Source organism: Pinus tabuliformis, chromosome X (assembly GCF_031772625.1).
Source record: "Pinus tabuliformis cultivar Carrire ecotype Pingquan chromosome X, CPIR1, whole genome shotgun sequence".
Taxonomy (NCBI): Eukaryota; Viridiplantae; Streptophyta; class Pinopsida; order Pinales; family Pinaceae; genus Pinus; species Pinus tabuliformis.
The window spans coordinates 1,518,354,758-1,518,379,822 of record NC_142308.1 but is presented as its reverse complement, the minus strand read 5'-3'; the positions used below and the strand labels follow the sequence as shown (position 1 = coordinate 1,518,379,822).

General features: G+C 41.2%; 1 pseudogene; it reads left to right on the top strand.

The window, feature by feature from the left end:
- Positions 1-10,548: 10,548 nt before the first annotated feature.
- On the top strand, positions 10,549-12,139 carry LOC149145824 (villin-4 pseudogene; annotated as a pseudogene).
- The last annotated feature ends 12,926 nt before the right edge of the window (positions 12,140-25,065 follow it).

The following is a 25,065-nucleotide window of genomic DNA, read 5'->3' as shown; positions in this document are numbered from 1 at the left end:
ACCTACACATTTACCTACATTGTTGATAATAAACATGCAAAAAATTAAGTTATAAATATTGATTTAATTTAGCTAAACAAAAAAATATGTTTTAACAAATTACTAATTAAAATCAATAATAGTAAGCCCCAAGGGTTATTTAATTAGTTGAGTTCCCATCACTAAAGCACCTTGCTAATGAGAGGCCACGGGGTTAATTCTCCTCGACACCCTTGTAGTTAGGCCCTACTAATAAGCTGATAGTATGGATCTACCTGGATATTTTTTCGAAAAAATAAATAAATAAAATCAATAATAATAATTAACAACAATATAAGTAGGCCCTGCTGATAAGCTGATAGTTTGGATCTACCTCGATATTTCTTCGGAAAAATAAATAAATAAAATCAATAATAATAATTTAACAACAATATAAGTAAAGCGAAATATATTTTTCTTTCACCGCCCTTTCTTGGATTATTTATCAACAATCAAGTAAAAAATAACAAAATAACATACTAGGAAATAACCTAAATTAGTATAGCAATAATTTAAATGGTGAAAAAAATATCAGTTCATTTACTCCTTGCTTTAATTTGCGACATTGTGCTCAAGATATTATAATACAATTTTCAATTGGGTTAATATTGAATTTCCCATGGTAAGGCTGAAAATTAAACCAACAACTTAACGCTTAGAAGTGTCTTCACAATACAAATCATGTCTACAAATGCATTCCACTTAAATAGACCTATAGTATTTATATTTTTATTTAATTTTCATCAAGATTTCTTAATTTAATGTTTATTTCTTTACATACAACCATTTTTCATTACATGAGACAAGAAACGTGTGAGATTTATTTCTTCATTATTGAAATATATTTCAGTTTCTTTGTCTTTACATATAAACCACTCTTTATTATTTTCACTTTCAACGAGTGTACAAAGTGGATCCATTTAACAAATTTGTGTGGACTACGTTCTTTTTTCTTGGTAGAGTATTTAGATTTTGCTCTATGTATGTGCATAATTCTTTCCAAAGGCAATTTGTTTGTGTAATTGGCTTGCTTCTCCCTCCCTAAGTATTGAATGGGGTTGGGTAGAGAATCATTGTCAAATGGTAGGGGATAGTCATGGTGGTTATTGCCTTCGTCACTAGCAAGCTTCGTAGATGCTTGGCTATCTATAGAGGTTTCTTGATTTTGGGTAATTAACTTACTCTAAAATGTAATAAGACATTCAATGTGTTCCGTGTAATATAGATAAAAACAAAATATCTAAAGGTTTTCCACAAACCAATTAAGTCTTTCAACCTTTTTGGCTTATTTTTTTATATTAAACATTTGTGCAGGGTTTCAACCAATTAACATTTCATTGAGTATGTATTTACAAATCAGTGATTTTGGGATCCTTCAAGCTTTTGAAAGTAAAACCAATGAATTATCAATATAATTTTACCATAATGAAAAACAATTAAAATGTCTTTAACCAGCTCAAATGGCTTATCAATCAACATCTCTTTTAAAGAAATTCAACAATTCCAATTTAATAATCCTATTGGCCTCTCTTTATACCTTTGGGACAATTGCTAGTTAATATTTTTCATTTAAATTAAGCAAAATGAAAAATAAGATTGGAATTTAAAATCCACACCACTCTCAAAGTTAGAGTTATAGAAAATAAATATTATTTATTTTTAATATTTTTCATTTAAATTACGCAAAATGAGGTAGGAGTTTCAAATGGACACGACTCTCAAAGCTAGCATTTATAATCAACGTAGTAAACGTGTTTTAAAGTCATTTGATGTGGCGGAATTTTCTACATTGAAATTCGACGTCTGCATCCCGCAAATTACATGAAATTTTGTTTTATTTTGATATCCCGCCGGGCGCAGTTTGCGTGTTGCCTTCCTTTGCACTAATTTTATTTTCCAACGGAAAATAAAATTTTCAAATCCGAATTGCCCACACTTTGAGATTTGACAATTTTATTATTTTCAAATCGGATTTGACAATTTTAATAAAATTTTCAAATCCGAAATGTGCACGATCGGCCAATTAAGATTTTCCGCCCGTCGTCAACTAGGATTTCACAATTTTAATAAAATTTTCAAATCCGAAATGTGCACGATCATTCAATTAAGATTTCACAATTTTAATAAAATTTTCAAATAAAAAATGTGCACGATCGGTTACTTAAGATTTGACAATTTTAATAAAATTTTCAAATCCGAAATGTTTACATCGGTCACTTAAGATATGACAATTTTAATAAATTTTTCAAATCCGAAATGTGCATGATCAGTCACTCCCTTGAGATTTGACAATTTTAATACATTTTTAAAGTCCGAAATATGAGCAATCGGTGTAGTAAGATTTTGTGCCCTTTTGGACCGCTAAATGAGCGTCGTAAGAGTCACTTAAGATTTGACAATTTTAATAAATTTTTCAAGTCCGAAATATGAGCAATCGGTCAAGTAAGATTTTGCGCCCGTTTTGGACCTATAAATGAGTGTCGTAAGAGTCATGATAAACAGTGGGTTTACTCATAATAGCGGAACGTTTTACGAGTCTTGTCTCCGAATTGGTAAAGAACTTGGCGGCTGTGTTGATGAGAGAGGCAATTAAAGCTCTCGCAAACAGTACAATGAAATCGCTTCCCACTGATTTTACTCGGTGGCTTCCTCTTGTTTCCATCGCGCTATTACTATAATATTTAATATAAATTTTGACATATTATTTGTGAAAAAAAAAAGTTGAGTGGAAAGAAATATAATCATTTCTCTCCACCATTAAAAAAACAAAATATTAAAATTTCCATGAAATAAACAAAATATTAAAATTTTATTTTAGGAGTAGTCTCATTCTTTTACTATTTGGATAAATTAATTTTACTTAAAATTTGATAAAAATTTCTTAAAATCAAATAATTAAATTTAAATCTATATCATCCAAGTGCTCTATAAAGTTTTGCTAAATTTTAACTAAAAAATTACATTGCTAGATTCCAACTCTAAAATCAAAATAGCACTCAAATAAATGCAATTACTATACCAAAATTTCCATAATTATTATAAAATTCTTTTAAATTAAAAAAATCCATTTATTAAATTATTCCAATCCTGCTTAACTCTTAAATGTCGTGTAACTTGGCCCCACTTTATCATACCAAAATTTCCATAATTATTATAAAATTCTTATAAATTAAAAAATCCATTTATTAAATGATTCGAACCCTCTTTAACTTTTAAATGTCGTGTAACTTGGCCCCACTTTTCTCTAGCTTAGCCTCGAATCCATCGAAAGAGAATAACACTCCACACGCAGAGGGTAATTTCTTTGCTGGGGAGCCAAACTAAGAAACGAGGAAAGTATAGCGAAGGAGGACGAGCAAGTTTAGTGCAGTTCCTTTGATTACCTGGACTGGAGAGCCGAGGGAAGGCTCACTGCGGTTCATCTAGAGGTTGCTTCACTCCTATAACCTACGCAAACCTTGGTAGCATGTTTTAAGATCATGAGCCAAATTAAGGGAATTGAAACCCCACAAACCAAGGGTTCGAAACCTCGTTCTCTCCAATATGTACCTGGACTGGAGAGCCGGGGGAAGGCTCACTGCGGTTCATCTAGAGGTTGCTCTACTCCTATAACCTACGCAAACCTTCGTAGAATGTTTTAGCATCTTGGAGAAATTTGGATGGACAACGAGAAAAGATTTTTAAGAAAATGGAAGAGCAGCAAGGCAAAAATATTAAGAGATGCAAGAATGGAACAAAAGACTCGAAGAATATAACAAAATAGCCCAGAATATAAGAAAGAAAAGTTGGGACGATTTCTGGAATTGTGGCAAGAAAAACAAGTCAAGTGATATTGATCATAAGCCCAAGCATGAAAAATATGTTGAAGCTAAAACGAAAGCATGGGCATGGCTGTATCCCCCGAAGGAGAAGGTATGCGATCAACCAGATCCATTGTTGGGAGAAATAAATGAAGATCATGCAGGGAAATGTACAATAAAAGCTACTCAGCGAGATACTCTTTGGTTAGCAATGCAAGAACCATCAACATCGTCATTGGATGAAAACTGCAATGATAACATGGGAATCTATGCTGCTGGGAAGGATGTTGTAAAGGCTAACTTGCAAGGATGTTTAGGACCAGTGGTGGATGAGAATACTGAGATTAGTAGCTTGGAGGATTCTTCACAGGATTCTCACATGAATTAATAGAAGCACGAGGAATCTTGCAGTCACTATTGGATAAAAGCATTGAGACTACAGGGGTTCTGCGTGAAGTGGTTCCACTGGCAGACTTTCAAGGAACGCCAAAATTTATACTAGCTAAATTGAAAGCTGATGACAAAACCGTGGCAATGATGGAACTTGTCCCCATTACTTCAGGAAAGGATCACATATAGGGAATAAACTGGCAATATAGGAAATAATGACCCCATCCGTCAAGGCTTCTTCATTTAAAGGTGCCATATAGGGGGGTTCAAAAGTTTACCAACATCTGAAGAACGGTAGAGATACTGTCACATTAAACATTATGATCTGGCATTTCTGCAAGATGAGCAGAGTTAGGGACTTCCAAAGGTCATTGGAATCTATGATCTGGCATTTCTGCAAGATGAGCAGAGTTGGGGACTTTCAAAGATCATTGGAATCTACAGGTCTGGTGCTTGAAGAGGCCACTCTAGTGGATGAAAGCTTCTCAATGTATCGTAAAGCTATTGAACCTGGTGCTTGAAGAGGCCACTCTAATGGAAGAAAGCTTCTCAATATATTGTAAAGATATTGAACCGCTCAACGTTCTTCAACATCGAGCACCAAAACATCTCTTAGCTCTTCAACGAAGTTTAATTTACAAAATACAGGAAAAGCAACAAAGTCAAATAAAAAAGACTGTCACATTCTTTAGACATGGATGTCATGAACAATCTACGAATGAATTGTAGGAACCGTGGCCTCTTCTACTTGAGGTATTTGACAATCACAAAGCTTTTCATGACTGGTTCTCAAAGACCTTTCAAAGGGATGGGTCGTCTTCTCAGTCCCTTGAAGTTGATTGGCTTGAAACTGAGAAGAAAGTGATTATAATTCACCGATTGCACCAGATATTGGAACCTTTTATGCTGCGTCGTCGGGTTGAAGATGTAGAGGGGTCACTACCACAAAAGGTATCAGTGGTATTGAAATGTAAAATGTCAGCCCTTCAAGGTGCTATTTATGATTGGATCAAAGCAACAGGTAATATTAGGCTTGATCATCAGAATGAGGCCAAGAGAATATCAGTTAGTTCCAAAAAAAAAAATTAGAGTATAGGCCACTGCAGAACAGGTGTATGGAGCTGCGAAGGACAACAACTTTAAAAATGTTAAATAATAGCAGGAAAAATAGGAGAAGAAAGCACAACAGAATGACCAAGAAACGAAACTGAATTTGGATTGGACTTTATTAAACAATGATTCTCCGTTCTTCATTTCATGAGCATTCGATAGTTTTATATCACCAACTACCGTTATATAACTAATTATTCGGTATACAACTGTCTATTTACAATTTTACCTAATTCGTTGTCAAACTAACAAACTCCACCTTGACAACAATTTTCCCATTCATCATCTTTCCTGCAAGCCAAGAGAAGCTAAACACCACCGCAGCTTCTCTACTGTAACTGGCTTTGTGAATATGTCTGCACAATTTTCTCGTGTATGGACCTTTTTAAGAGCTACTTTTCCGCCATCGATCACATGTCTCAGAAAATGATACCTTACATCAATGTGCTTGGTTCTGCTATGATAGGCAGGGTTTGTAGCCAAGTGAATAGCGCTTTGACTGTCACAAAGTACATTCACTTTCTCTTGCGTCCTTCCAATCTCATCAAGCAAACCCTTTAACCAGATTGCTTCTTTACTGGCATCTGAAGCAGCTATATATTCAGCTTCGGTAGTGGACAATGCAACCGTGTCTTGAAGCTTTGACATCCAACTAATTGCTCCACCTGCAAGAGTAAAGATGTAACCTGCAGTAGATCTTCTTTTGTCCAAATCACCTGCATAGTCAGCATCTACATATCCGCAGACTGATCCTTCACTACCATTAAAGACGATGCAATGATCACTTGTGCCTCTTAGATATCGAAGCACCCATTTCACTGCTTGCCAATGTTCTTTACCAGGATTTGCCATGAACGTGCTGACAACTCCAACTGCATGTGAAATGTCAGGTTTTGTAGATACCATCGCATAAATTAAGTTGCCTACAGCGTTTGCATATGGTACATGAGACATATACTGCTTTTCTTCATCAGCTCTAGGACTCAAAACCGAAGAAAGCTTAAAATGGGAAGCTAAAGGAACATTAACAGGTTTTACATTATTCATAGAGAACTTTTCAAGTACCTTCTCCACATACTTCTGTTGTGACAACCAAAGCTTACCATTTTTCCTGTCTCTGTGTATCTCCATGCCCAAGATATGTTTTGCTGCTCCAAGATCCTTCATATCAAACGTCCTAGAGAGTTGAGCCTTTAACCTGTTGATCGCTTCCATGCTTTTGCTTGCAAAAAGCATATCGTCAACATACAAAGCTAAGATAATGAATATGCCATTGAAACTTTTGAAGTACAAACAATGATCATACTCACTTCTTATAAAGTTCTGGCTCACCATGAAGGAATCAAACTTCTTGTAACATTGTCTGGGAGACTGCCTTAGACCATACAATGATTTCCTGAGCTTGCAAACTAATCTTCTGCTGCGACCTTGTACAAAACCTTCTGGTTGTTCCATATATATCTCTTCGTTCAAATCACCATGTAGAAAAGCTGTTTTAACATCTAACTGTTCTAACTCAAGATTAAGCAACGCAGTTAGTGCCAACACAGTACGTATAGAAACAAGTTTTACAACTGGAGAAAAAATCTCATGAAAGTCTATACCTTCAACCTGAGAATACCCTTTCGCTACCAGTCGCGCCTTATACCTTTCAATACTACCATCAACTTTCCGTTTCAGCTTGAAGACCCATTTACATCCAACAACACTTCTCCCTTCAGGAAGCTCTACAAGATCCCAGGTATTGCTCTTGGCTAAGGAGTCCATTTCTTCTTCCATAGCCATTTTCCATTTCTCGCTATCTGTATCATCTACTGCTTCTTGATAACAAGAAGGTTCCCCATCTTCAATAACCAAAGCAACAGATGAAGCAGAATCTTCATACCTTTTGGGAGTTTTCCTTTCCCTTGTAGACCTTCTCAGAGCGGCTGGTTGCTGAACTGGTTCAGAAACTTGCACTGGTTCAGAAGCTTCAACGGCTTCCTTTGTGTCTTCAACACCTTTGTCTCCAGAAGTCTCTCCTTCCTTTCGACTGTCACTGAAAGATCTAGCCTCCAACTGAACTCGTTGACTCGACGATACCTGTTCCTGTTCAATTCTTTCAACATTTGATTTTAACAAAGAGGATTCATCAAATGTTACATCTCTACTAATGACTATCTTCCGCAATGTAGGATCCCACAACCTATATCCTTTCACTGCATAGTCATACCCAACAAAGACATAACATTTCGACTTTGGATCTAATTTTGAATGCTGATTTTTCGGAATAAGAGAATAAGCATCACAGCCAAATATCCTCAAATGAGAATAGTCACAAGACTGACCTGTCCAAACTTCTTCAGGAATTTTACAATCAATTGCTACTGAAGGTGATCTGTTAACTAAATAACAAGCAGTAGATACTGCTTCTGCCCACAACTCCTTTTGCAAGTTAGCATTGCTGATCATGCTTCTGGCTCTTTCCATAAGAGTCCAATTCATACGCTCAGCAACACCATTTTGCTGAGGAGTATAAACAACAGTTTTGTGTCTAACAGTGCCCTCATCCTTACAGTATTGTTCAAATTCAACAGAAGTGAACTCACCACCATTGTCAGTTCTTAGACATTTAATAGATTTGCCTGTTCTTTTCTCTACCATTACTTTAAATTGTTTAAAGACATTTAATACATCAGTTTTCCTTTTTAGCATATAGACCCAAACTCTATGAGAGTAATCATCAATGAACGTTAAAAAATACAATGCACCTCCATATGACACAACAGGGGAAGGCCCCCACAGATCAGAATGAATGTAGTCTAAAACATCTTTACTATTATGATTTCCAACTTTAAATCTCTGTTTACACTGTTTTCCATACACACAATGTTTACAGAAATCTAAATTCAAGGATTTCAGATCGGGAAGAGATTTACGTTTCATCAGTATATGAAGACCTTTCTCGCTCATATGACCCAAACGCTGATGCCACAGACGAGTACCTGCTTCTTCCTTTTCTGACGCAACCGCTGCTTCACCGACCTGAGTATTTCCTTTTAACCTGTAAAGATTTCTGACCTTTTTTGCCTTCATAACCATAAGGGCTCCTTTGAAGACTTTCAAGACGCCATCCTGACCTGTAAACTTATAACCATCTGAATCCAACACTCCTAAAGAGATTAAATTTTTCTTCAAATCAGGTACATGTCTAACACTAGTTAATGTCCTAACTGTGTTATCATACATCTTAATCCTGATATCTCCCATCCCAACAGTCTGACATGACATATTGTTACCCATAAACACAGAACTACCGTTTACATTTTCATACGAAGTAAACCAATTTCTATGTGGGAACATGTGATGCGAAGCACCAGAGTCTAACAGCCAGCTATCAAAACTCTGAGAGACATTACATTCAGGTGAAGTTTCATCTATCATACACAATTCTTCAGCAGAGAAAACTTCGTCTACCATACCTGAATCAGCCTGATTTGCTTCGTTCTTCGGGTTTTCAGATTCCTTCCGTTTCCAACAGTCCTTCTTCAAGTGTCCAACTTTACCGCAGTTCCAACATTTTTCCTTACACTTCTTGCCCTTCGATTTCGACCTGGAAGACCCCCTTGGTATTTCTCCTCTTTCCTTTGAGCGTCCTCTAGCGACCATGGCTTCTGATGCAGATGTTTCAGTGCTGGATTTCCTTCGTACTTCTTCAGACAGAAGAGCTCCCACGACTGATTCAAACTTCAAAGAATCAGCAGAGTTGAAGCTGATTGAAGTTACGAAGTGATCCCATGATTCAGGCAGAGAACACAACAAGGTTATGGCTTTATCTTCTTCCTGTATCTTGACTTCCATATCTGTTAATTGACAAATTAGTGTATTAAAAACATTCAAATGTTCTGCAACGTTTGAACCTTCTTTCATTCGAAGACTGTATAACTGTCGTTTCAGATAAATTCTGTTGGTTAATGATTTTGTCATATAGAGGTTTTCAAGTTTTTCCCACAATCCTGACGCCGTAGTCTCTTCAACAATGTTGAAGAGAACTTCATCCGTTAAGCATAACCGGATGGTACTAAGAGCTTGGGCATCCAAGTCCTCCTAGTCTGTAGTAGTCATGGTTGCAGGTTTCTTAGTTGCCCCATCCAATGCCTTGTGCAACCCTTGTTGCACAAGCAGATCCTTAACCTTCAGTTTCCAAAGAGAAAAATTGCTCTTTCCGGTGAATTTCTCCACCTCGAATTTCGCATTTGACATCTTGGCCATTTTTTCTTCCTAGGGTTTCAGTCTTTCAACTAGGGTTTATATATATTTTTGTTTGTCTTCCTCAAAAAAAAAACTTAAAAAAAATTTTCCCCAATTCAGCAGAAAATCCTTTGTTTCCTTTCACCAATTTAATGGAAGAAACCCTTTATTTATTTTTTCAATTTAAATGAAATCTTTCCTTCAATTTAAATAAAATCCACCCGTTACAGATTTCTGGAAAACTTGTGGGAAAAAATTTCTCTCAAAATTTAGCCAAAAAAAAATTACTCGGATCCACAAGCCAGGCCTCTGGCAACACTTTCCTCCTCTCCTTCACGCAGGTAGATGGGCTGGCAGTGCAGACTGGTCACTTTTCTCACAAACGGCAGTAGTACCCTTTCTGCTCCAACACACAGACAGCAATTCACTCTGCCCCACAACACTGGACAACAATTCACGTAGGACGCAGTAGCACCCTTTCTGCTCCAACACACATCTCTCTGCCATTCACGTAGGAGAAACAATGTTCTAATCTCTTCAAACGCAGGAGAAACAACGTTCTGGTCTTTACATATGCAGGTTCTGAACTCTTAACAGCGTTCCAGACAGCAATTCACGCAGAGAACACACTCTGGTCTTTTCAACGCAACAAAGGGAAAAAAAACTGATCAACGCACAACCGCAGATTAGCACAGGTTCTCACGGCTTCTCAAGCGGACAGAAAACAACAGCACCAATTCTTTACGCCTAGGCACACCACCCTCGGAGCTCTGATACCACTTGTTAAATAATAGCAGGAAAAATAGGAGAAGAAAGCACAACAGAATGACCAAGAAACGAAACTGAATTTGGATTGGACTTTATTAAACAATGATTCTCCGTTCTTCATTTCATGAGCATTCGATAGTTTTATATCGCCAACTACCGTTATATAACTAATTATTCTGTATACAACTGTCTATTTACAATTTTACCTAATTCGTTGTCAAACTAACAAAAAACTGGTGTTTTTTGCTATGATATCCATTATTGGCTTGACAAAGATACAAGTAAGGATGAAGCTGGTGCAATAGCCATCAAGACTATTGAATTGGATGCAACTCTTGAAGGACGTGTAGTGCAGCATAGAGAGAGTCAATGACATGAAACATATAAGTTTCTATCATATTTTAAGCCTTGCATCATACCAGAAGAAGGTGGTGTTGCTTCAGGATTCAAACATGTCGAGAAGAAAACATATTCAGTTTACTTGTTTGCATGCAAGGGAACGCATGTTGTGCATGTGACAGAGGTGCCTTATTCTTGGTCATCTTTAAATCATGATGACATTTTTATTCTTGATACAAAATCCAAAGGATTTCAGTTTAATGGATCCAACTCATCCTCTCAAGAGAAGGCTAAAGTTTTAGAGGTTGTTCAATATATCAGAGATAATTATCATGATGGGAAGTGTGAAGAGACTGTAATTGAGAATGGCAAATTTGTAGCTGATCCGGAGACAGGGGAGTTTTGAATTTTTTTTAGTGGTTTTACTGCTCTTCACAAGAAGTCCAACAATGACGATGAATCACAACCTGAAGCTCTTCCAACAAAGCTATTCTGCATACAACAGGGTCATGCAAAACCCATTGAAGGAAATTCATTGACAAGAGAAATGCTGAACACAAACAATAGCTTAGACTGTGGAATTGAGATATTTGTTTGGATGGGTAGGAACAATCGCTTGAGGATAGAAAAGCAACAAGCTAAGCTGCAAAAGAGTTGATTGCCAGTAAAGGAAAGTTGAAGCAAGCTCATGTAACTCGTATTATGGAAGGATTTGAAACTGTCATGTTTAAATCAAATTTTGATGCATGGCCTCAAAGTACAGATACAACTATATCTGAAAATGGAAGAGGCAAAGTAGCAACCTTGCTGAAACAACAAGGATTTAATGTTAAGGGCCTTCTCAAAGCAACTCCAGTAAAAGAGGAAAATCAACCATTTATTGATTGTACTAGCAATCTTCAGGTTTGATGAGTAAATGGTAAAAACAAATTGCCTATGCCATCGAGTGAACAATGCAAATTTTACAGTGGTGATTGCTATATTATGCGATACACTTATCCTGGAGAGGAAAAGGAAGAATACCTGCTTTGCACTTGGATTGAAAAAGGGGAAGCACTTGGATTGAAAAAGGGAGTGTTTCAGAAGAAAGAACTACTGGCCTATCACTAATGAGTAAAATGGCCAAGTCATTGAAAGCACAACCGGTTTAGGCTAAGATCTTTGAGGGCAATGAGCCCATCCAATTTTTTGCTATTTTGCAAAGCTTCATTGTCCTTAAGGGTGGACTTAGCTTTGGATATAAGAGGTACATTGCAAAAAAAGGCATTACTAGTGACACCTACAAAGAAGATGAACTCAGAACTGGGGGAACAATAGATGATGAGGGTGATCTTGCTGGTAAAGATCGATATATGGGTTCTGTGGAAAGCCTTGTTTGTAACAACATTCAACCGTATAAAATTGATATGGTAGATGAGGTCATAAATGCAGGTCATTTTGATCAAAGGACAACACATGAAGAAGAGGAAGTCCCATTTCAGTAGAACTTGTCATCACTTGAGGACAAGCAATGTCGGGAAGGGGAGACTGTATTGTTCCCGAAGAGTTAATTATTCAAGGGATGAAGTAGCCTATCAATAATACCCATAAGCTATATCCCTCCAAAAAATGAAAAACCACAAAAATTCCACTGTTGGGCGAGTTTTAGGGTATTTGGGCAAATGAACCCAAACTTGGGGCTTGGAGTAGAGATTACTCAATCATTTCAAAAAGAAGAATCTCTCTAGGAAATCTATAAATATGGGAGGATTCAATTCATTTGGATCATCAATTGTGGATCATTTTATCTCTATTTTTCTTGAGCCAAAGGTAGAGGGTTTTAAGATCCCTTCTCCCTTATCAATTGTAAATTTCGGTGGTGAAAGATTCTACCTAATTGACTCAGTTTTATTTTCTTATTTTCTTCTTTGTTATGGACCAAGGTTACTTAAAGAGTTAGTGGTTTGAAGGATGATTAATGTGTCCCACGAGTTTTTCCTAAATTAGTCCTCGTAGTAAGGGAATTGCACTCAATTCTGGTTGTGCAAATATAGTTAAAGGCAACACAACGAAATGTTTGAAAAATAGCCTAGACGTAGAATGTACGAACTTCCCTAAGACGAAAGTTTTGAAGCATATAAGTGCCTTGAGATTTCAATGGTAGTCTGAATAAGGAAGATTGAAGGCAGCAAAATTTCATGAATTTTGTAACGAATTAGGGCTTCTTAATAGGCTTTGACTGGCAAATACCGAGGCTTTGGAACAGTAAGATTGTATACGCAGGAGAACCGAAACTTCATCGCAGGACAAAATTCGAGACCACCAGGGCTAGAATCCGTGCTTCAGAGATTAAGCGAAGTCCGTCAAATAAAAAACTCACAGTTCCTGTGGGAAATCGACTTGCATTGATTGTCTCGGCAGGAAATCTGAAGCACAATCCACGATCTAGATGATGAGCCCCATTTTTTGGTACAATTTGGGCTCATTTGGCCTACTTGCTCTGCTCAAACCATTCATTTTTTATTGCTTATGCATTCATTTCTTGGTTTATTCGTGTTGTTTGTAGGAAGAAGGGTAGGCATTCTATCTACGTGACTAATACATGATGATTTCAGGTTTTGGCATTAAAAGGGAGCAAAGACCACGAAAAAGGAGACAAGGAGACAATGAGGTGGCACTGCTGGTTTTTAGGAGAGGATGTCCACGGTCTTGGGGACCTTCCTCATAATTCCCACCATAGCTCCGAGCTCCAATCCATCTCCCCATCGAGCTTAGAGGCAGCCAACTGTTCTACAGGAACAACAGTTATAACTGTTCTACAGGATTAGCAATTTAACCTTCAGTTGGACAGCCGAGCTCCACAAATCAAGGACACCTGTTGGATGATCATTTTGCATAAATACTGAGGCCGTAGCCTTGGATAGGAGCTTTTTGAACTTTTGTATTGCTCTTGTAATTTGGAAGTACGAGCTACAGCTCGGTGTTTGTTCCTTTTGTAAGCCAGTTTTGGCATGACATCAGATTTTCGTTTATGAATAAAGGCAGGCAAATTTTGATCTCATTCTAAGTTTCTAAGGGAGCTATAGCTCTCAGGTTAGGGCCCAACCTGAGAGCAATAGATCTCCTCGGTGTTGTAATATTGTTTGCATTTCGTTCCAGCACTTTGAGTTTTTACTTTAACATGCAATTCAAATTTACAGTCTGTTAATTTAGTATTTTCATGAGATTGAATAGGATTAGTTTATGGTGAATTTGTTTCCAGTTGCTTAGGTTAGAAGAGGATAGATATAATTCATTGGAGCTCCAGAAAAAGGTTGTTAAAGCTCACTGCCATCTCTATTAGGGATTGGGGTGCAGTCCATAACCAACCACCAAAAAGAAACGCAGTTCTTCTCACTTCCATGCAAGCTGCAACATAGTCATTTTCGTTGAAGATCCATCCATGCACTTTTGATATTGAACCATACTTCTACATTCCACTTCCATGCATGAGTTTCTTTTCTTGGTTTTCCATTACTGTTCATAGGTTTCATGGCACAGTGATCATAGGTTAATGAATTCTCGTTTTGGTGCATAAGTCATTTGTTTCATTTACGCTGCTCCATATCATTCCACTTCCTTCTTCTTCTTCTTGATCTCTCCTCAAGTCACCCACTCAGCCTCTGTCCAGCTCGTTTACCCTCCAGTTCATCCATTGCCACGTAGCTTCATTTACTTAACCTTTCGTTGATCCCATCCTTCCAGCCATCAAATCACTGCATGCACTCTTCCTCCATCTGACTCCTCTGCTCCTGAGCCATCACCAGCTACATCTCCATCTCACCTATCCTCCCACACCACTCCAACACTTCACCATCTCCCAAAACCTCCACTTCCAAACATCCTGTAGAATTGCATAGACTTCCTGTAGAAATTCCTGAGTTTCCTGTAGGATCCCCTGCAGACTTCCTGTAGAAGCCTGCATACTCGGTTGCTGAGCATCCGAACGTGGTAGACTTCTGTGGACTAATGCTGGAGACCCTCTGGGACCTCCCTTAGCCATCCTGACCTTGCCCATGCTTTCCTTTCATTCCAACCGCTCCTGCACAACCAAACCCTAATCAAAAGCATCATCACAATAAATCCAACCACTTAATGAAAAAATACAAAAACATGTCTTTTCAGATGCAAGTAGCTTAGATGCATGTATTTCAGTTCACTGCAAGTAATGGCATTAGTGGTAGTAGTTTCATTCACAGTTTTGCATTGTAAGGGTCTAGCTAGTCAAATTAGGGTTTACTAGGGTTTTCATGCTTTATTGGCTTTCAGTTTCTTTCTGCAGTTAGACTAGTCTCCTTTGAGTTAGCTTTCGTCCATCATTCATAAAGCTTCTTCTGTGAGCATATAGAAGTTGGCTTGAGCCCTAGCGGACTTGTGCCAGCTGACCAAGTGACAGCTGCGACAAGAGCTAGTACTTGTGCATACAACACCGTCGCTTCCAAGTTTGTACGAACTACCGGGTTGATAAAATTAGAGATAGGAAGCTCCAGGAGTTGTAGCATTATTGCTACAATACTGGAGCCCACCATCTTTTTGGCGCCGTTGCCGGGGAAGCGTCAGAGTATTAGTAATTGTTGCTTTTCTTCTACTTTCTTACTCTTGCCTTCTGCTAAGTAGTTTACTTCATTTCCATTTTGCAAAAGTAGCATAGATATTTCCTGCTTTCATAGATTAGCATTTCCTGCTTTCATAGAATAGCATTTCCTTTCTGCAAGCGTAGAGTAGCATTTCCATTCTTGCAATTTCATTCGAGCAAAGTAGATTAGTTCTTTCCTGCTTTCAGTTTAATTCTGCATCTTTCATAGTTAGTTGTAGATCAATCTGTCTCAGTTTTGCAGTTACCAAAAGAAAAGCAAAGCAAAAACAATCAAAAGAAAAAGAAAGTCTTTTCCATTTCATGCCTCGTAGGAACCGAGATAGATCAGGCAAATTCCTACCAAACACCCCCACCACATCACTGAGTCACCCTTCTCTCTTCTTTGGTGACAGTGACCCAGAGGAACCTATAGGTGAACATCCTGAGATATCCAAAGACCCTATAGGAGAAGAAGAGTTAGAGACCACTCCATCTGAAGCTATGGCTGACAATAGGAGAGAAGATGAGAGAATAGAAGGTGCCTTCCCCATCCGAGAAACCAATGGAGAGATGAAAATGAAGAACATTAGCCCCTCCGCCTTACCTCACTTCCATGGGCTGACTACTGAAGATCCGGATACCTTCCTGTTTGAGTTTGTTGTCCTTTGTATAACCTATGACTATACTGAAGATGAGCAAAAGTTGAAACTTTTCCCTTCCACTCTTAAGGATGCAGCACTACGCTGGTTCATGGGCTTACCTGGGAATAGTATCACCACTTGGGCTCAGATGCAGCAAGCTTTCAACACCAAGTATCGGGATTACTGTAGGTCCAAGGAAACAAAGGGGGAAATCTTTCGGATGTCCATGGGAAATGATGAGTCCTTAGAGGATTATGAGGAGAGGTTCCAACTAAGCTATAAGCGGGCCAGGTGCGCACTTGACCCTGAATCCCTCAAGTTGGTCCTGCTCCGAGGAGTCCCTGAAGACCTCTTAGATACCCTTCACATGTTAGCTGGGGGGGACATTTACCAACTGCCTTATGAGGACATCAAGACTGTGTTTAGAAACCACTCCAGGGCAGCCCGGAAACGAGGTAGAGGAAACCACCTCTCAACTAGTGTCCCTTTCTCCAAACATGAGCTTGCAAATCAATTAGAAGATCTTAAGAGTGAGGTGAGACAGACCATTGCCATGCAGCTTGACACATTCAGGATTCAGCAAAAGAAAGAAGAAGCTGAGAGAGCCTTGGCTGTCTTCTGCCCTAGGTGCACAAGGAGACACCCTAAAAACGAATGTCCATTGCATTCTGTTGAAGTGTGTTTTGTTTGTGAGGAGGACCATCCCACAAATCAGTGTCCAACCTTACCTGGGTTTAAAGCCATGTACCAAGGGACAGAAGCTCCCACTGAACCTCTCTATTACCTCAACCAAAGGAGGCCACAAGGATCTAGACCTTATCAGCAGGGGATGCAAGGGGCATCTCAAGCTTATTACAACCCCAACCAGTCGACTCCTATGCCTTCCTGGGGTCCCCCTGCTCATCCTTCATGGTCCATGCCTCCTCCATGGTCTTACCCACCTCAGTACCCCACTCAACCTACTTCTCATTCATATCACTCACATGCCCAGCCACAGCCTCAATGGAATGCACCTCAGTCGGGATGGAGGCCCCAATACAACACTCCTCCTACCATCTTGCCTCCACCACCAGTTCAACCTCAGCCATTACCTCCTGCTCCTCCAAGGCAACCTCAAATGCCTGCTCAACTGAACCCGAACCCCAACAATAGACAGGCCCAGCAGGTATATACTGGGGAAACCTCATGCCCTACCTATGCTGTGGAGATCCAGGAGATCAATCTTCGATCTGGAAAGACTCTACCAGATCGCCAACCTCCTCCCCCAGAGGATGAGGAAGATAAACAGGAAAGTGAACCAAAGGCTATTCCACCCTTTCCTAAGAGACTAACAGCTACCACACAACCCAACCCAGAGGAAGAGGAGCTTCTGGGTGAGCTCAAGCAGTTGTGTGTAAAAATACCACTTCTCCAAGCCATCAAGGATGTGCCAATATACAACAAACTGGTTAAGGAGAAGTGTTTCAAACACCCAGGCAGACGGAAGAAAGATGCCTCAACTATCAATGTCATAGGACAACTGTCTGACCTTATGTTAGGACAAGTCATATGCCCAAAGTACCTAGATCCTGGAAGTCCTGTAGTAGATGTCCACATCAATGGCACCATTATACCTCACACCTTGATTAATCTGGGGGCCGCCATTAATGTGATGACCAGGGATACCATGCTTAAGCTTAATCTTCAGGGTTCCTTGAGAAAGACCTTGACAGTACTGCAATTAGCAGATCGCTCCACCGTGACTCCCGAAGGGATTGTGGAGGATGTCTTGGTCTCTATTGACTCTTGGGAATACCCTGCAGACTTCCTGGTTCTGCAACCAAAGGCCAAGCTTACTGGATATCCTCTCATTTTGGGAAGGCCTTGGTTAGCTACTGCAGATGCTTACATAAGTTGTCGTGCGAGAAACATGACCATCAAAAATGGTCCCATGTCCAAGCAACTAGTCCTATACCCTCCTGCCCAACCCTCCTTAGAGCATGACTTACCACTCTGGTTGGAAGAAGGAGAGGAAGACGAGGTGTACTCAGCACCTCTGTGTACCTTAGATACCACTAGAAGAGACCCCCCAACCGAGGATGACTTGATCGAGACCTTGATCCAGAATCCACCTTCCAGTGCACTACCCTTAGAGAAATTGGTGGAGGATGCCCAAGCTAGCACCTTAGTGGATCTTTGTACAACCAACCCTGTTACTCCCAGAGTCAAGAATGTGGAGTTCGGCCCTGAGAAAGCATTGAAGATCAGCTCCTCCCTATCTCCTTCCCAGGAAAAGGAGCTGTGTAGTCTGTTGGCCAATCAGTTAGATGCTTTTGCTTGGAGCTATAAGGAAATGAAAGGAGTCCATCCTTCGGTCTGTACCCATCATATATACATCAAAGAGGATTGTAAACCGGTTAGGCAACCTCAGAGGAGAATGAATCCAGCCCTTAAGGACATTGTCAAGGAAGAATTGCAAAAACTGTTGGATGCCGGATTCATCTACCCCATCTCAGATAGTGAATGGGTGTCCCCTCTAGTGTTGGTTCCCAAGAAAAATGGGAAATGGAGAATCTGTGTGGACTACCGAGAGTTGAACAAAGCTACCAAGAAGGACCATTTCCCTCTACCTTTCATAGATCAAGTGTTGGATGGACTGGCAGGAAAGAAGTTCTTCTCTTTCCTGGATGGGTTTAGCGGGTACAACCAAATCCAAATCAGCCTGAAAGACCAAGATAAGACCACCTTCACTTGTCCTTGGGGTACCTTTGCCTACCGAGTCCTTCCCTTTGGGCTATGCAATGCTCCTGCTACGTTCCAGAGAGCTGTCTTGAGCATCTTCTCGGAGCTGGTCCATGACGCAGTAGAAATCTATATGGATGACTTTACTCCTTATGGGGCCAACTTCCAGGAAGCATTGTCCAACCTGGGAAAAGTCCTAACCAAATGCACCGAGATGAACTTGTCCCTTAGTCCTGAAAAATGTGAATTCCTAATGACTGAAGGGACCGTGCTAGGCCATACCATTTCTTGCCAAGGGTTGCAGGTGGATCCTAACAAAATTGCTCTCATCAAGAGGGTTCCACCTCCTCAAAAGGTAAGGGATGTCCGGAGTTTCTTGGGATTAGCAGGATACTACCGGAGATTCATTAAAGATTTCAGCAAGCTAGCCTCGCCATTGTTTGGTCTGTTGGCAAAAGACGTGGAGTTTAGATGGACTGACGATTGTCAGAGGGCCTTAAATGAATTGAAGGACAAGTTGGTGTCAGCCCCAATCCTGACAGGTCCAAACTGGGCCCTACCTTTCCACATCCACACTGATGCCTCGAACAAAGCCATAGGTGCAGCTTTAGGACAAGTTGAGCAAAAACTTCCATATGCCATTTACTTTGTTAGCAAAAACTTGTCCAAAGCTGAGCTGAATTACACTGTAACCGAGAAAGAATTCTTGGCTGTGGTCCATGCACTGAACAAGTTCCGGCATTATATTACTGGTTACCAGACTTTTGTACATACTGACCATGCTGCAATTAGATATTTAATGAATAAACCAGATGTGAATGCTCGTATTATTAGATGGTTACTTTTATTGCAGCAGTTTGATTTGACCATTGTTGACAAACCAGGTAGAGAAAATGTTGTTGCTGACTTTTTATCTAGATTGGATTTGTCTGCAGATGAGGATGGAACAGTGGATGACCAAATGCCCGATGAACATCTGTTTGCTATTTCAGTACTCTCTCCATGGTTTGCTGATATAGCAAACTATCTTGTTTCAGCACAGTTCCCTCCACACCTATCTTCCAGAGAGAAGAGCAGAATCATCAGAAAAAGTGCCTCATTTACTTGGATCGGGGGAAATCTGTTCAAGCTTGGCCCCGATCAGATCTTAAGGCGTTGTGTAAGGGAGGAGGAAGTCTTTGATATCCTCCTCACTTGTCATGATGGGCCTTGTGGAGGACATTTTGCAACAAAGAGAACTGCCTTCAAAATCCTGCAGGCAGGCTACTATTGGCCCACACTTCATCAAGATGTCAGAAGATATGTCAGTCAGTGTGACCAATGCCAAAGAATGGGGAAACCGACCCAAAGGGATGAGATGCCTCTCCAACCTCAAGTGACTCTTGAGCCATTTGAGAAGTGGGGCATGGACTTTGTGGGCCCAATCAACCCCTCTTCGAGGCAAAGGACTTACATCATTGTGTGTACTGACTATTTGACAAAGTGGGCAGAGACTAAAGCAATCAAAGCAGCAACAGAAGAAAAGGTGGCCGAGTTCCTAAGAGAAAACATCTTCTATAAGTTTGGCTATCCAAGAGAGCTGGTCACTGATCAAGGGAGCCAGTTCACCTCCAAACTGGTTGAAGATATCCTAGCTCATCACAAGATCAAGCATAGGACTTCCACCCCTTATCACCCTCAAGCAAATGGGCAGGTGGAAGTCACCAATAGAGAATTAGAAGGGATCTTGACTAAGGTGGTGAGCAGCAGCAGAAAGGACTGGGCAGATCGCCTGGTTGAAGCCACATGGGCTTACAACACCACTTGGAAGACCACCACCGGCTTCACATCGTATGAGCTGGTCTATGGGAAGAAAGCTCTGTTGTCCATTGAGTTTGAATACAACACTTTGAGGATGGCAGCTCAGCTGGACCTAGATCTCAGCCATGCACAACAAGAAAGGCTACTGCAGCTGAATGGCCTAGATGAGCACCGAATGCAGGCCCTCCTTCACTCAGAAGTGGTTCAATTTCAGAGAAAGGTGTGGCATGACCAACATCTCCATGACAAGCAATTTCAGCCGGGAGATTGGGCTTTGTTGTATGACTCCAGATACAAAGACTTCAAGGGGAAGCTGAGAACCAGATGGCTAGGACCATATGCAGTGGAGAAATGCCATGACAATGGATCTGTCCTCATTCGAACCATTGATGAGGAAGCCATTCCCATGCTTGTCAATGGGCATCGATTGAAGATCTACAGGAGACCTCTCTCAAGACAAGAGTTCATCAAAACTATGGAGAAATCTGTATTGGTCATAGAGAAGGGTTCTGCCTCTGCTTTTGGCATACCCTGAGGGATATGAAAAAAAAAAAAAAAAAAAAAAAAAAAAAAAAAAAAAAAAGAAAAAATAATAAAGATCCTTGGGTGAAAACCTCTCTGAGGCACCCAAGGCAGGTGGTAGGGGTGAAAACCTCATTGAGGCGCCCCTATTGTCTTTCAAAAAAAAAAAAGAAGGAAAAGGTTTGAAAAAGATCATTGAGTGAAAACCTCTCTGAGGCGCTCAGGGCAGATGGCATGGGTGAAAACCTCTTTGAGGCGCCCCTGTTATCTTTCAAAAAAAAAGAAAAAAGAAAAACAACAATAAGCAAAATATGGTAAAATTGCATGCAGGCTTTCTACAGGAAGCTCTGTGTTCTACAGGAAACTTCCTGTAGAAGGGTTGAAGATGTTCTATGGAGGAGAGGAAACCCTCCAACTCAAAGCCAAGGGTCCGTATCATGCTGTCAAAGGACCTCACCAGCACCTCCTCCAAGGATATCCATGTTTTTTTCAAGGTATGTGCAATTTTATCATGGTTTGAATCTTCTATAGGATGATGCAGTCTTTCTACAGGAAGACGCGGATTTTCTACAGGAAAGTGCAGACTTTCTACAGGAAGCTCTGTGTTCTACAGGAAACTTCCTGTAGAAGTTTGGGACGGCCCAGAATTCATTGTAAAAGGAGATCTAGCGGCTACGGATTGGTTTGGACGCATGCAAGCCTCTGTTGGCACCCATGCACAACGCTGTTACCTTGCTCCACCATCCTCGTCGACATGCAACCAAGTCCCCTGCACCAAAAAAGAAGATCGATGAGTTCTCGGGGGAAAAGCCATTTTCAAAGTTAAACAAAAGATGAGACCTCATACCACAGGCATCAGAAGCTCCGGGAGCGTGATCGAAAGGCCAGATCCTCCGTCGTGCAGCATGCACCCAAGGAGGAAGAGCTGTTACGAGACACCCCGCGGGAATCCTGTAACAGTTCAACCTGCTGGAGTGGATACCGTTCACAGCACCGCCATCTCCAATGAAACGCGGGCGCACGCAACCACAGCATCTCCTCCATCATTGGCAGCCTGTAACCATGAGCCTCCGGGTCTGTGTAAGTTCGCATGCAGCAGGTAGATCCACTCACCATTGTCCAAGAACTGGAAAAATCGTGTGCAGCCACGCAGGTAAGTGTCTCAACCCTTCCTTCCATCAAATCTCATGAATTTTACTTTGAAATTGTTTGCACAGCGTAAAATTGAATGGTTGAGCGACCGTATGGCCAGTCGACTAGCCACGTCGGCTAGTTATGGTATAGTTGGATGTTTGGGTGGCGGCCACGACAAAGAGAACGAGCAGCACGCACGTGAGAACACTCTCGTCGAAAGCAATGAGTTTAACAGAAAAGGCGGCGGCAGATCTGTGGGAATGGATGCGGCAGCAAGTGAATACGCAGGCGAATGATTGATGACATCGCCCAACGGTCCGGCGGGGACAGCTCATCCCCCGCGCCACGGATTGCGCCGATTCAAAATCTAATCGGCTAGATCATGCGCATGCATTTATCAACCACCACTTCAAACTCGGGTGGCTATTCTGATCTCCTCTGCACTTTGATACGCCGAGCTGTTGGCTACCAGAACGCCGGAGAAGCACACCTCGAGCGCGGGCCAACTACAGTCCTCCCTAAGAATTGCGCACAGTTCTACAGGAACGCAGTTCTACAGGAACGCAGTTCTACAGGAACGCAGTTCTACAGGAACACAGTCTCTACAGGAACGCAGTCTTCTACAGGGAAGCGGGTGCCTCACGAAAAAGGTGGCCAATTAAAGAGGTAACCCTGAACTCTTCATGCAACTGGTTAGTAAGAGTGGCAAGATCATCGTCCACAGTCGGGTCATAAAGATATTGGTGGAATTGTTGTTTGCTGTGCCTATGCTGTCGTTCTACAGGATGTCAGTATAAGTAGACTGTGTTGAATTTTGTGGATTATGTGCATGCTCTGTCTTAATAGACCAAATCTCTTTTGCATTTGCCACCTTTAATTAAAACAACCGTGTTCATCATGCTGGGTGGGTTTATAAGACGGGAACCCACTGATTCAACCAAATTAAGGGAAAACCCGGCAGTGGTAGAGCTCTTCACCAGAGCACAATGGATGCCTTTTTGTGATAAGCTGCAGGGTTACGATGATGAAGTGGCCGAAGAATTCTTGCAAGCTCTGAAGCCTAAATCCCAGACACTGGCCACAGTGAACTTCAGAGGTCTAAGCCTCAAGCTCACCCCGGAACATATCAGTCGGATCACAGAACTTCCTATGGGTCTGCCGTGGGATAAGGAAGAGAGAAAGCTGAGCCAGCAGGCAAAGAAAGAATTCTTTCCACCTGAGGAAGAATTCTCGGAGGACAAAAATGGGGTGCGAAGAACGAGCCTGTTGCCACCATGGAATGAAGTCAGTTTGCAAAACATGAAATATATCACTTGTGAAGGCCGTTTCAGCATCGTGTATGCATATCACTTTAGGCTGCTCACTGAATTAAGGCACCGAATTGATCTTCCTGTAGAACAAAAACTGAGCATTCCTTATTACCTATTGCAGTCTCTAATGGAGTGTGCCACAAAGCTGAAAGAGGGCATACCAGATCAGATAGCCCACCATGGGTTGATCAAACTTCTTGTGGAAGATGCATTGCACTCATATAAGGTCCCCCTCTCATGGGAGTCCTTCCGAAATTTAACAAAAGATGGAGACATTAAGATGTTGATCGAAGAAACGGGTTCCTCCAGCAGTGAGGAACAAGAAGCAGTGGCCGAGGGACATAGAGAAGAAGGCCAAGAGACCCCGAAAACAGTACAGAAGAAAGAACAAAGGAAGAAGCATGAGGAAAAGGAGGACAAAGAAAAAGGTGGCACATCTATCTTGTTAGCAAGGGAAAAGAGGATGAAGAGAAGAATGGACAAAGCTGAGGTGGTCAACGTCAGCCCAAGTACCTCAACAACACCGGCAACCAAAGCAAAAAGCAAAGCTCAGGCAGGCAAGCAGGCAGAGGTGAAGACACCTGTGTCTACAGGAAAGCAGAAACAGGGTTCTACAGGAAGCCCGAAAGTGCAAAAACAGGCTTCTATAGGAAGCCCGAAGACAGAGACAAGGGCTTCTACAGGAAGCCCGAAATTGGAAAAAGGGGCTTCTACAGGAAGCCCGAAAGTCATTGAGAAACAACCTTCTATAGGAAGCCCGAAATTCATTGAGAAACAGCCTCCTACAGGAAGCCCGAAATCTGAAAAGGAGGGGCCCTCTACAAGGAGCTCTGAGAGAGCAAAACGCAAGAAAGAGAAGGCTGGTATTCTAGAAAAGGAGGCAGCAGCGGCGCTGGCCGCCCTCAGTACACCTCCAAAGCCGAAGGAGAAGAGAGAGAGGGAGACCCCTCTACCATCTGAAGCCAGGAGAAGCAAGAGGATCAACACGGGCAAGCCACAACCTCCACCCAGCAGCCAAACCATTTTAGGGGATGTCCCTACTTCACCCAGTGCAAGAACCCCCTCTAAAACATCAGCCACCCCCGAGAAGGGGAGCCCAAAAATAACTTCCTGGACACGAAAAATAGGCCAATCGCCTTCCGAAGCCCGGCTCAAGGAAATGGGAAAAGTGGAAGAAGCACCACCTTCGTCACCACCAGGGGCAGCAAAGGCAGGGCCACCAAAACCAGGAAAGGAAGAAGCACCACCTTCGTCATCACCAAGGGCAGAAAAGGCAGGGCCGCCAAAAATAGGAAAGGAAAAGCATGGTCCGGGCTCTAGTTCTCGGCCAAAGACGAGGAGCCAGGGCAAAGTTGCTCAAGGATGAGCAAATAGTTTAGCTGGGGGGTGATGATGAGCCCCAATTTTTGGTACAATTTGGGCTCATTTGGCCTACTTGCTCTGCTCAAACCATTCATTTTTTATTGCTTATGCATTCATTTCTTGGTTTATTCGTGTTGTTTGTAGGAAGAAGGGTAGGCATTCTATCTACGTGACTAATACATGATGATTTCAGGTTTTGGCATTAAAAGGGAGCAAAGACCACGAAAAAGGAGACAAGGAGACAATGAGGTGGCACTGCTGGTTTTTAGGAGAGGATGTCCACGGTCTTGGGGACCTTCCTCGTAATTCCCACCATAGCTCCGAGC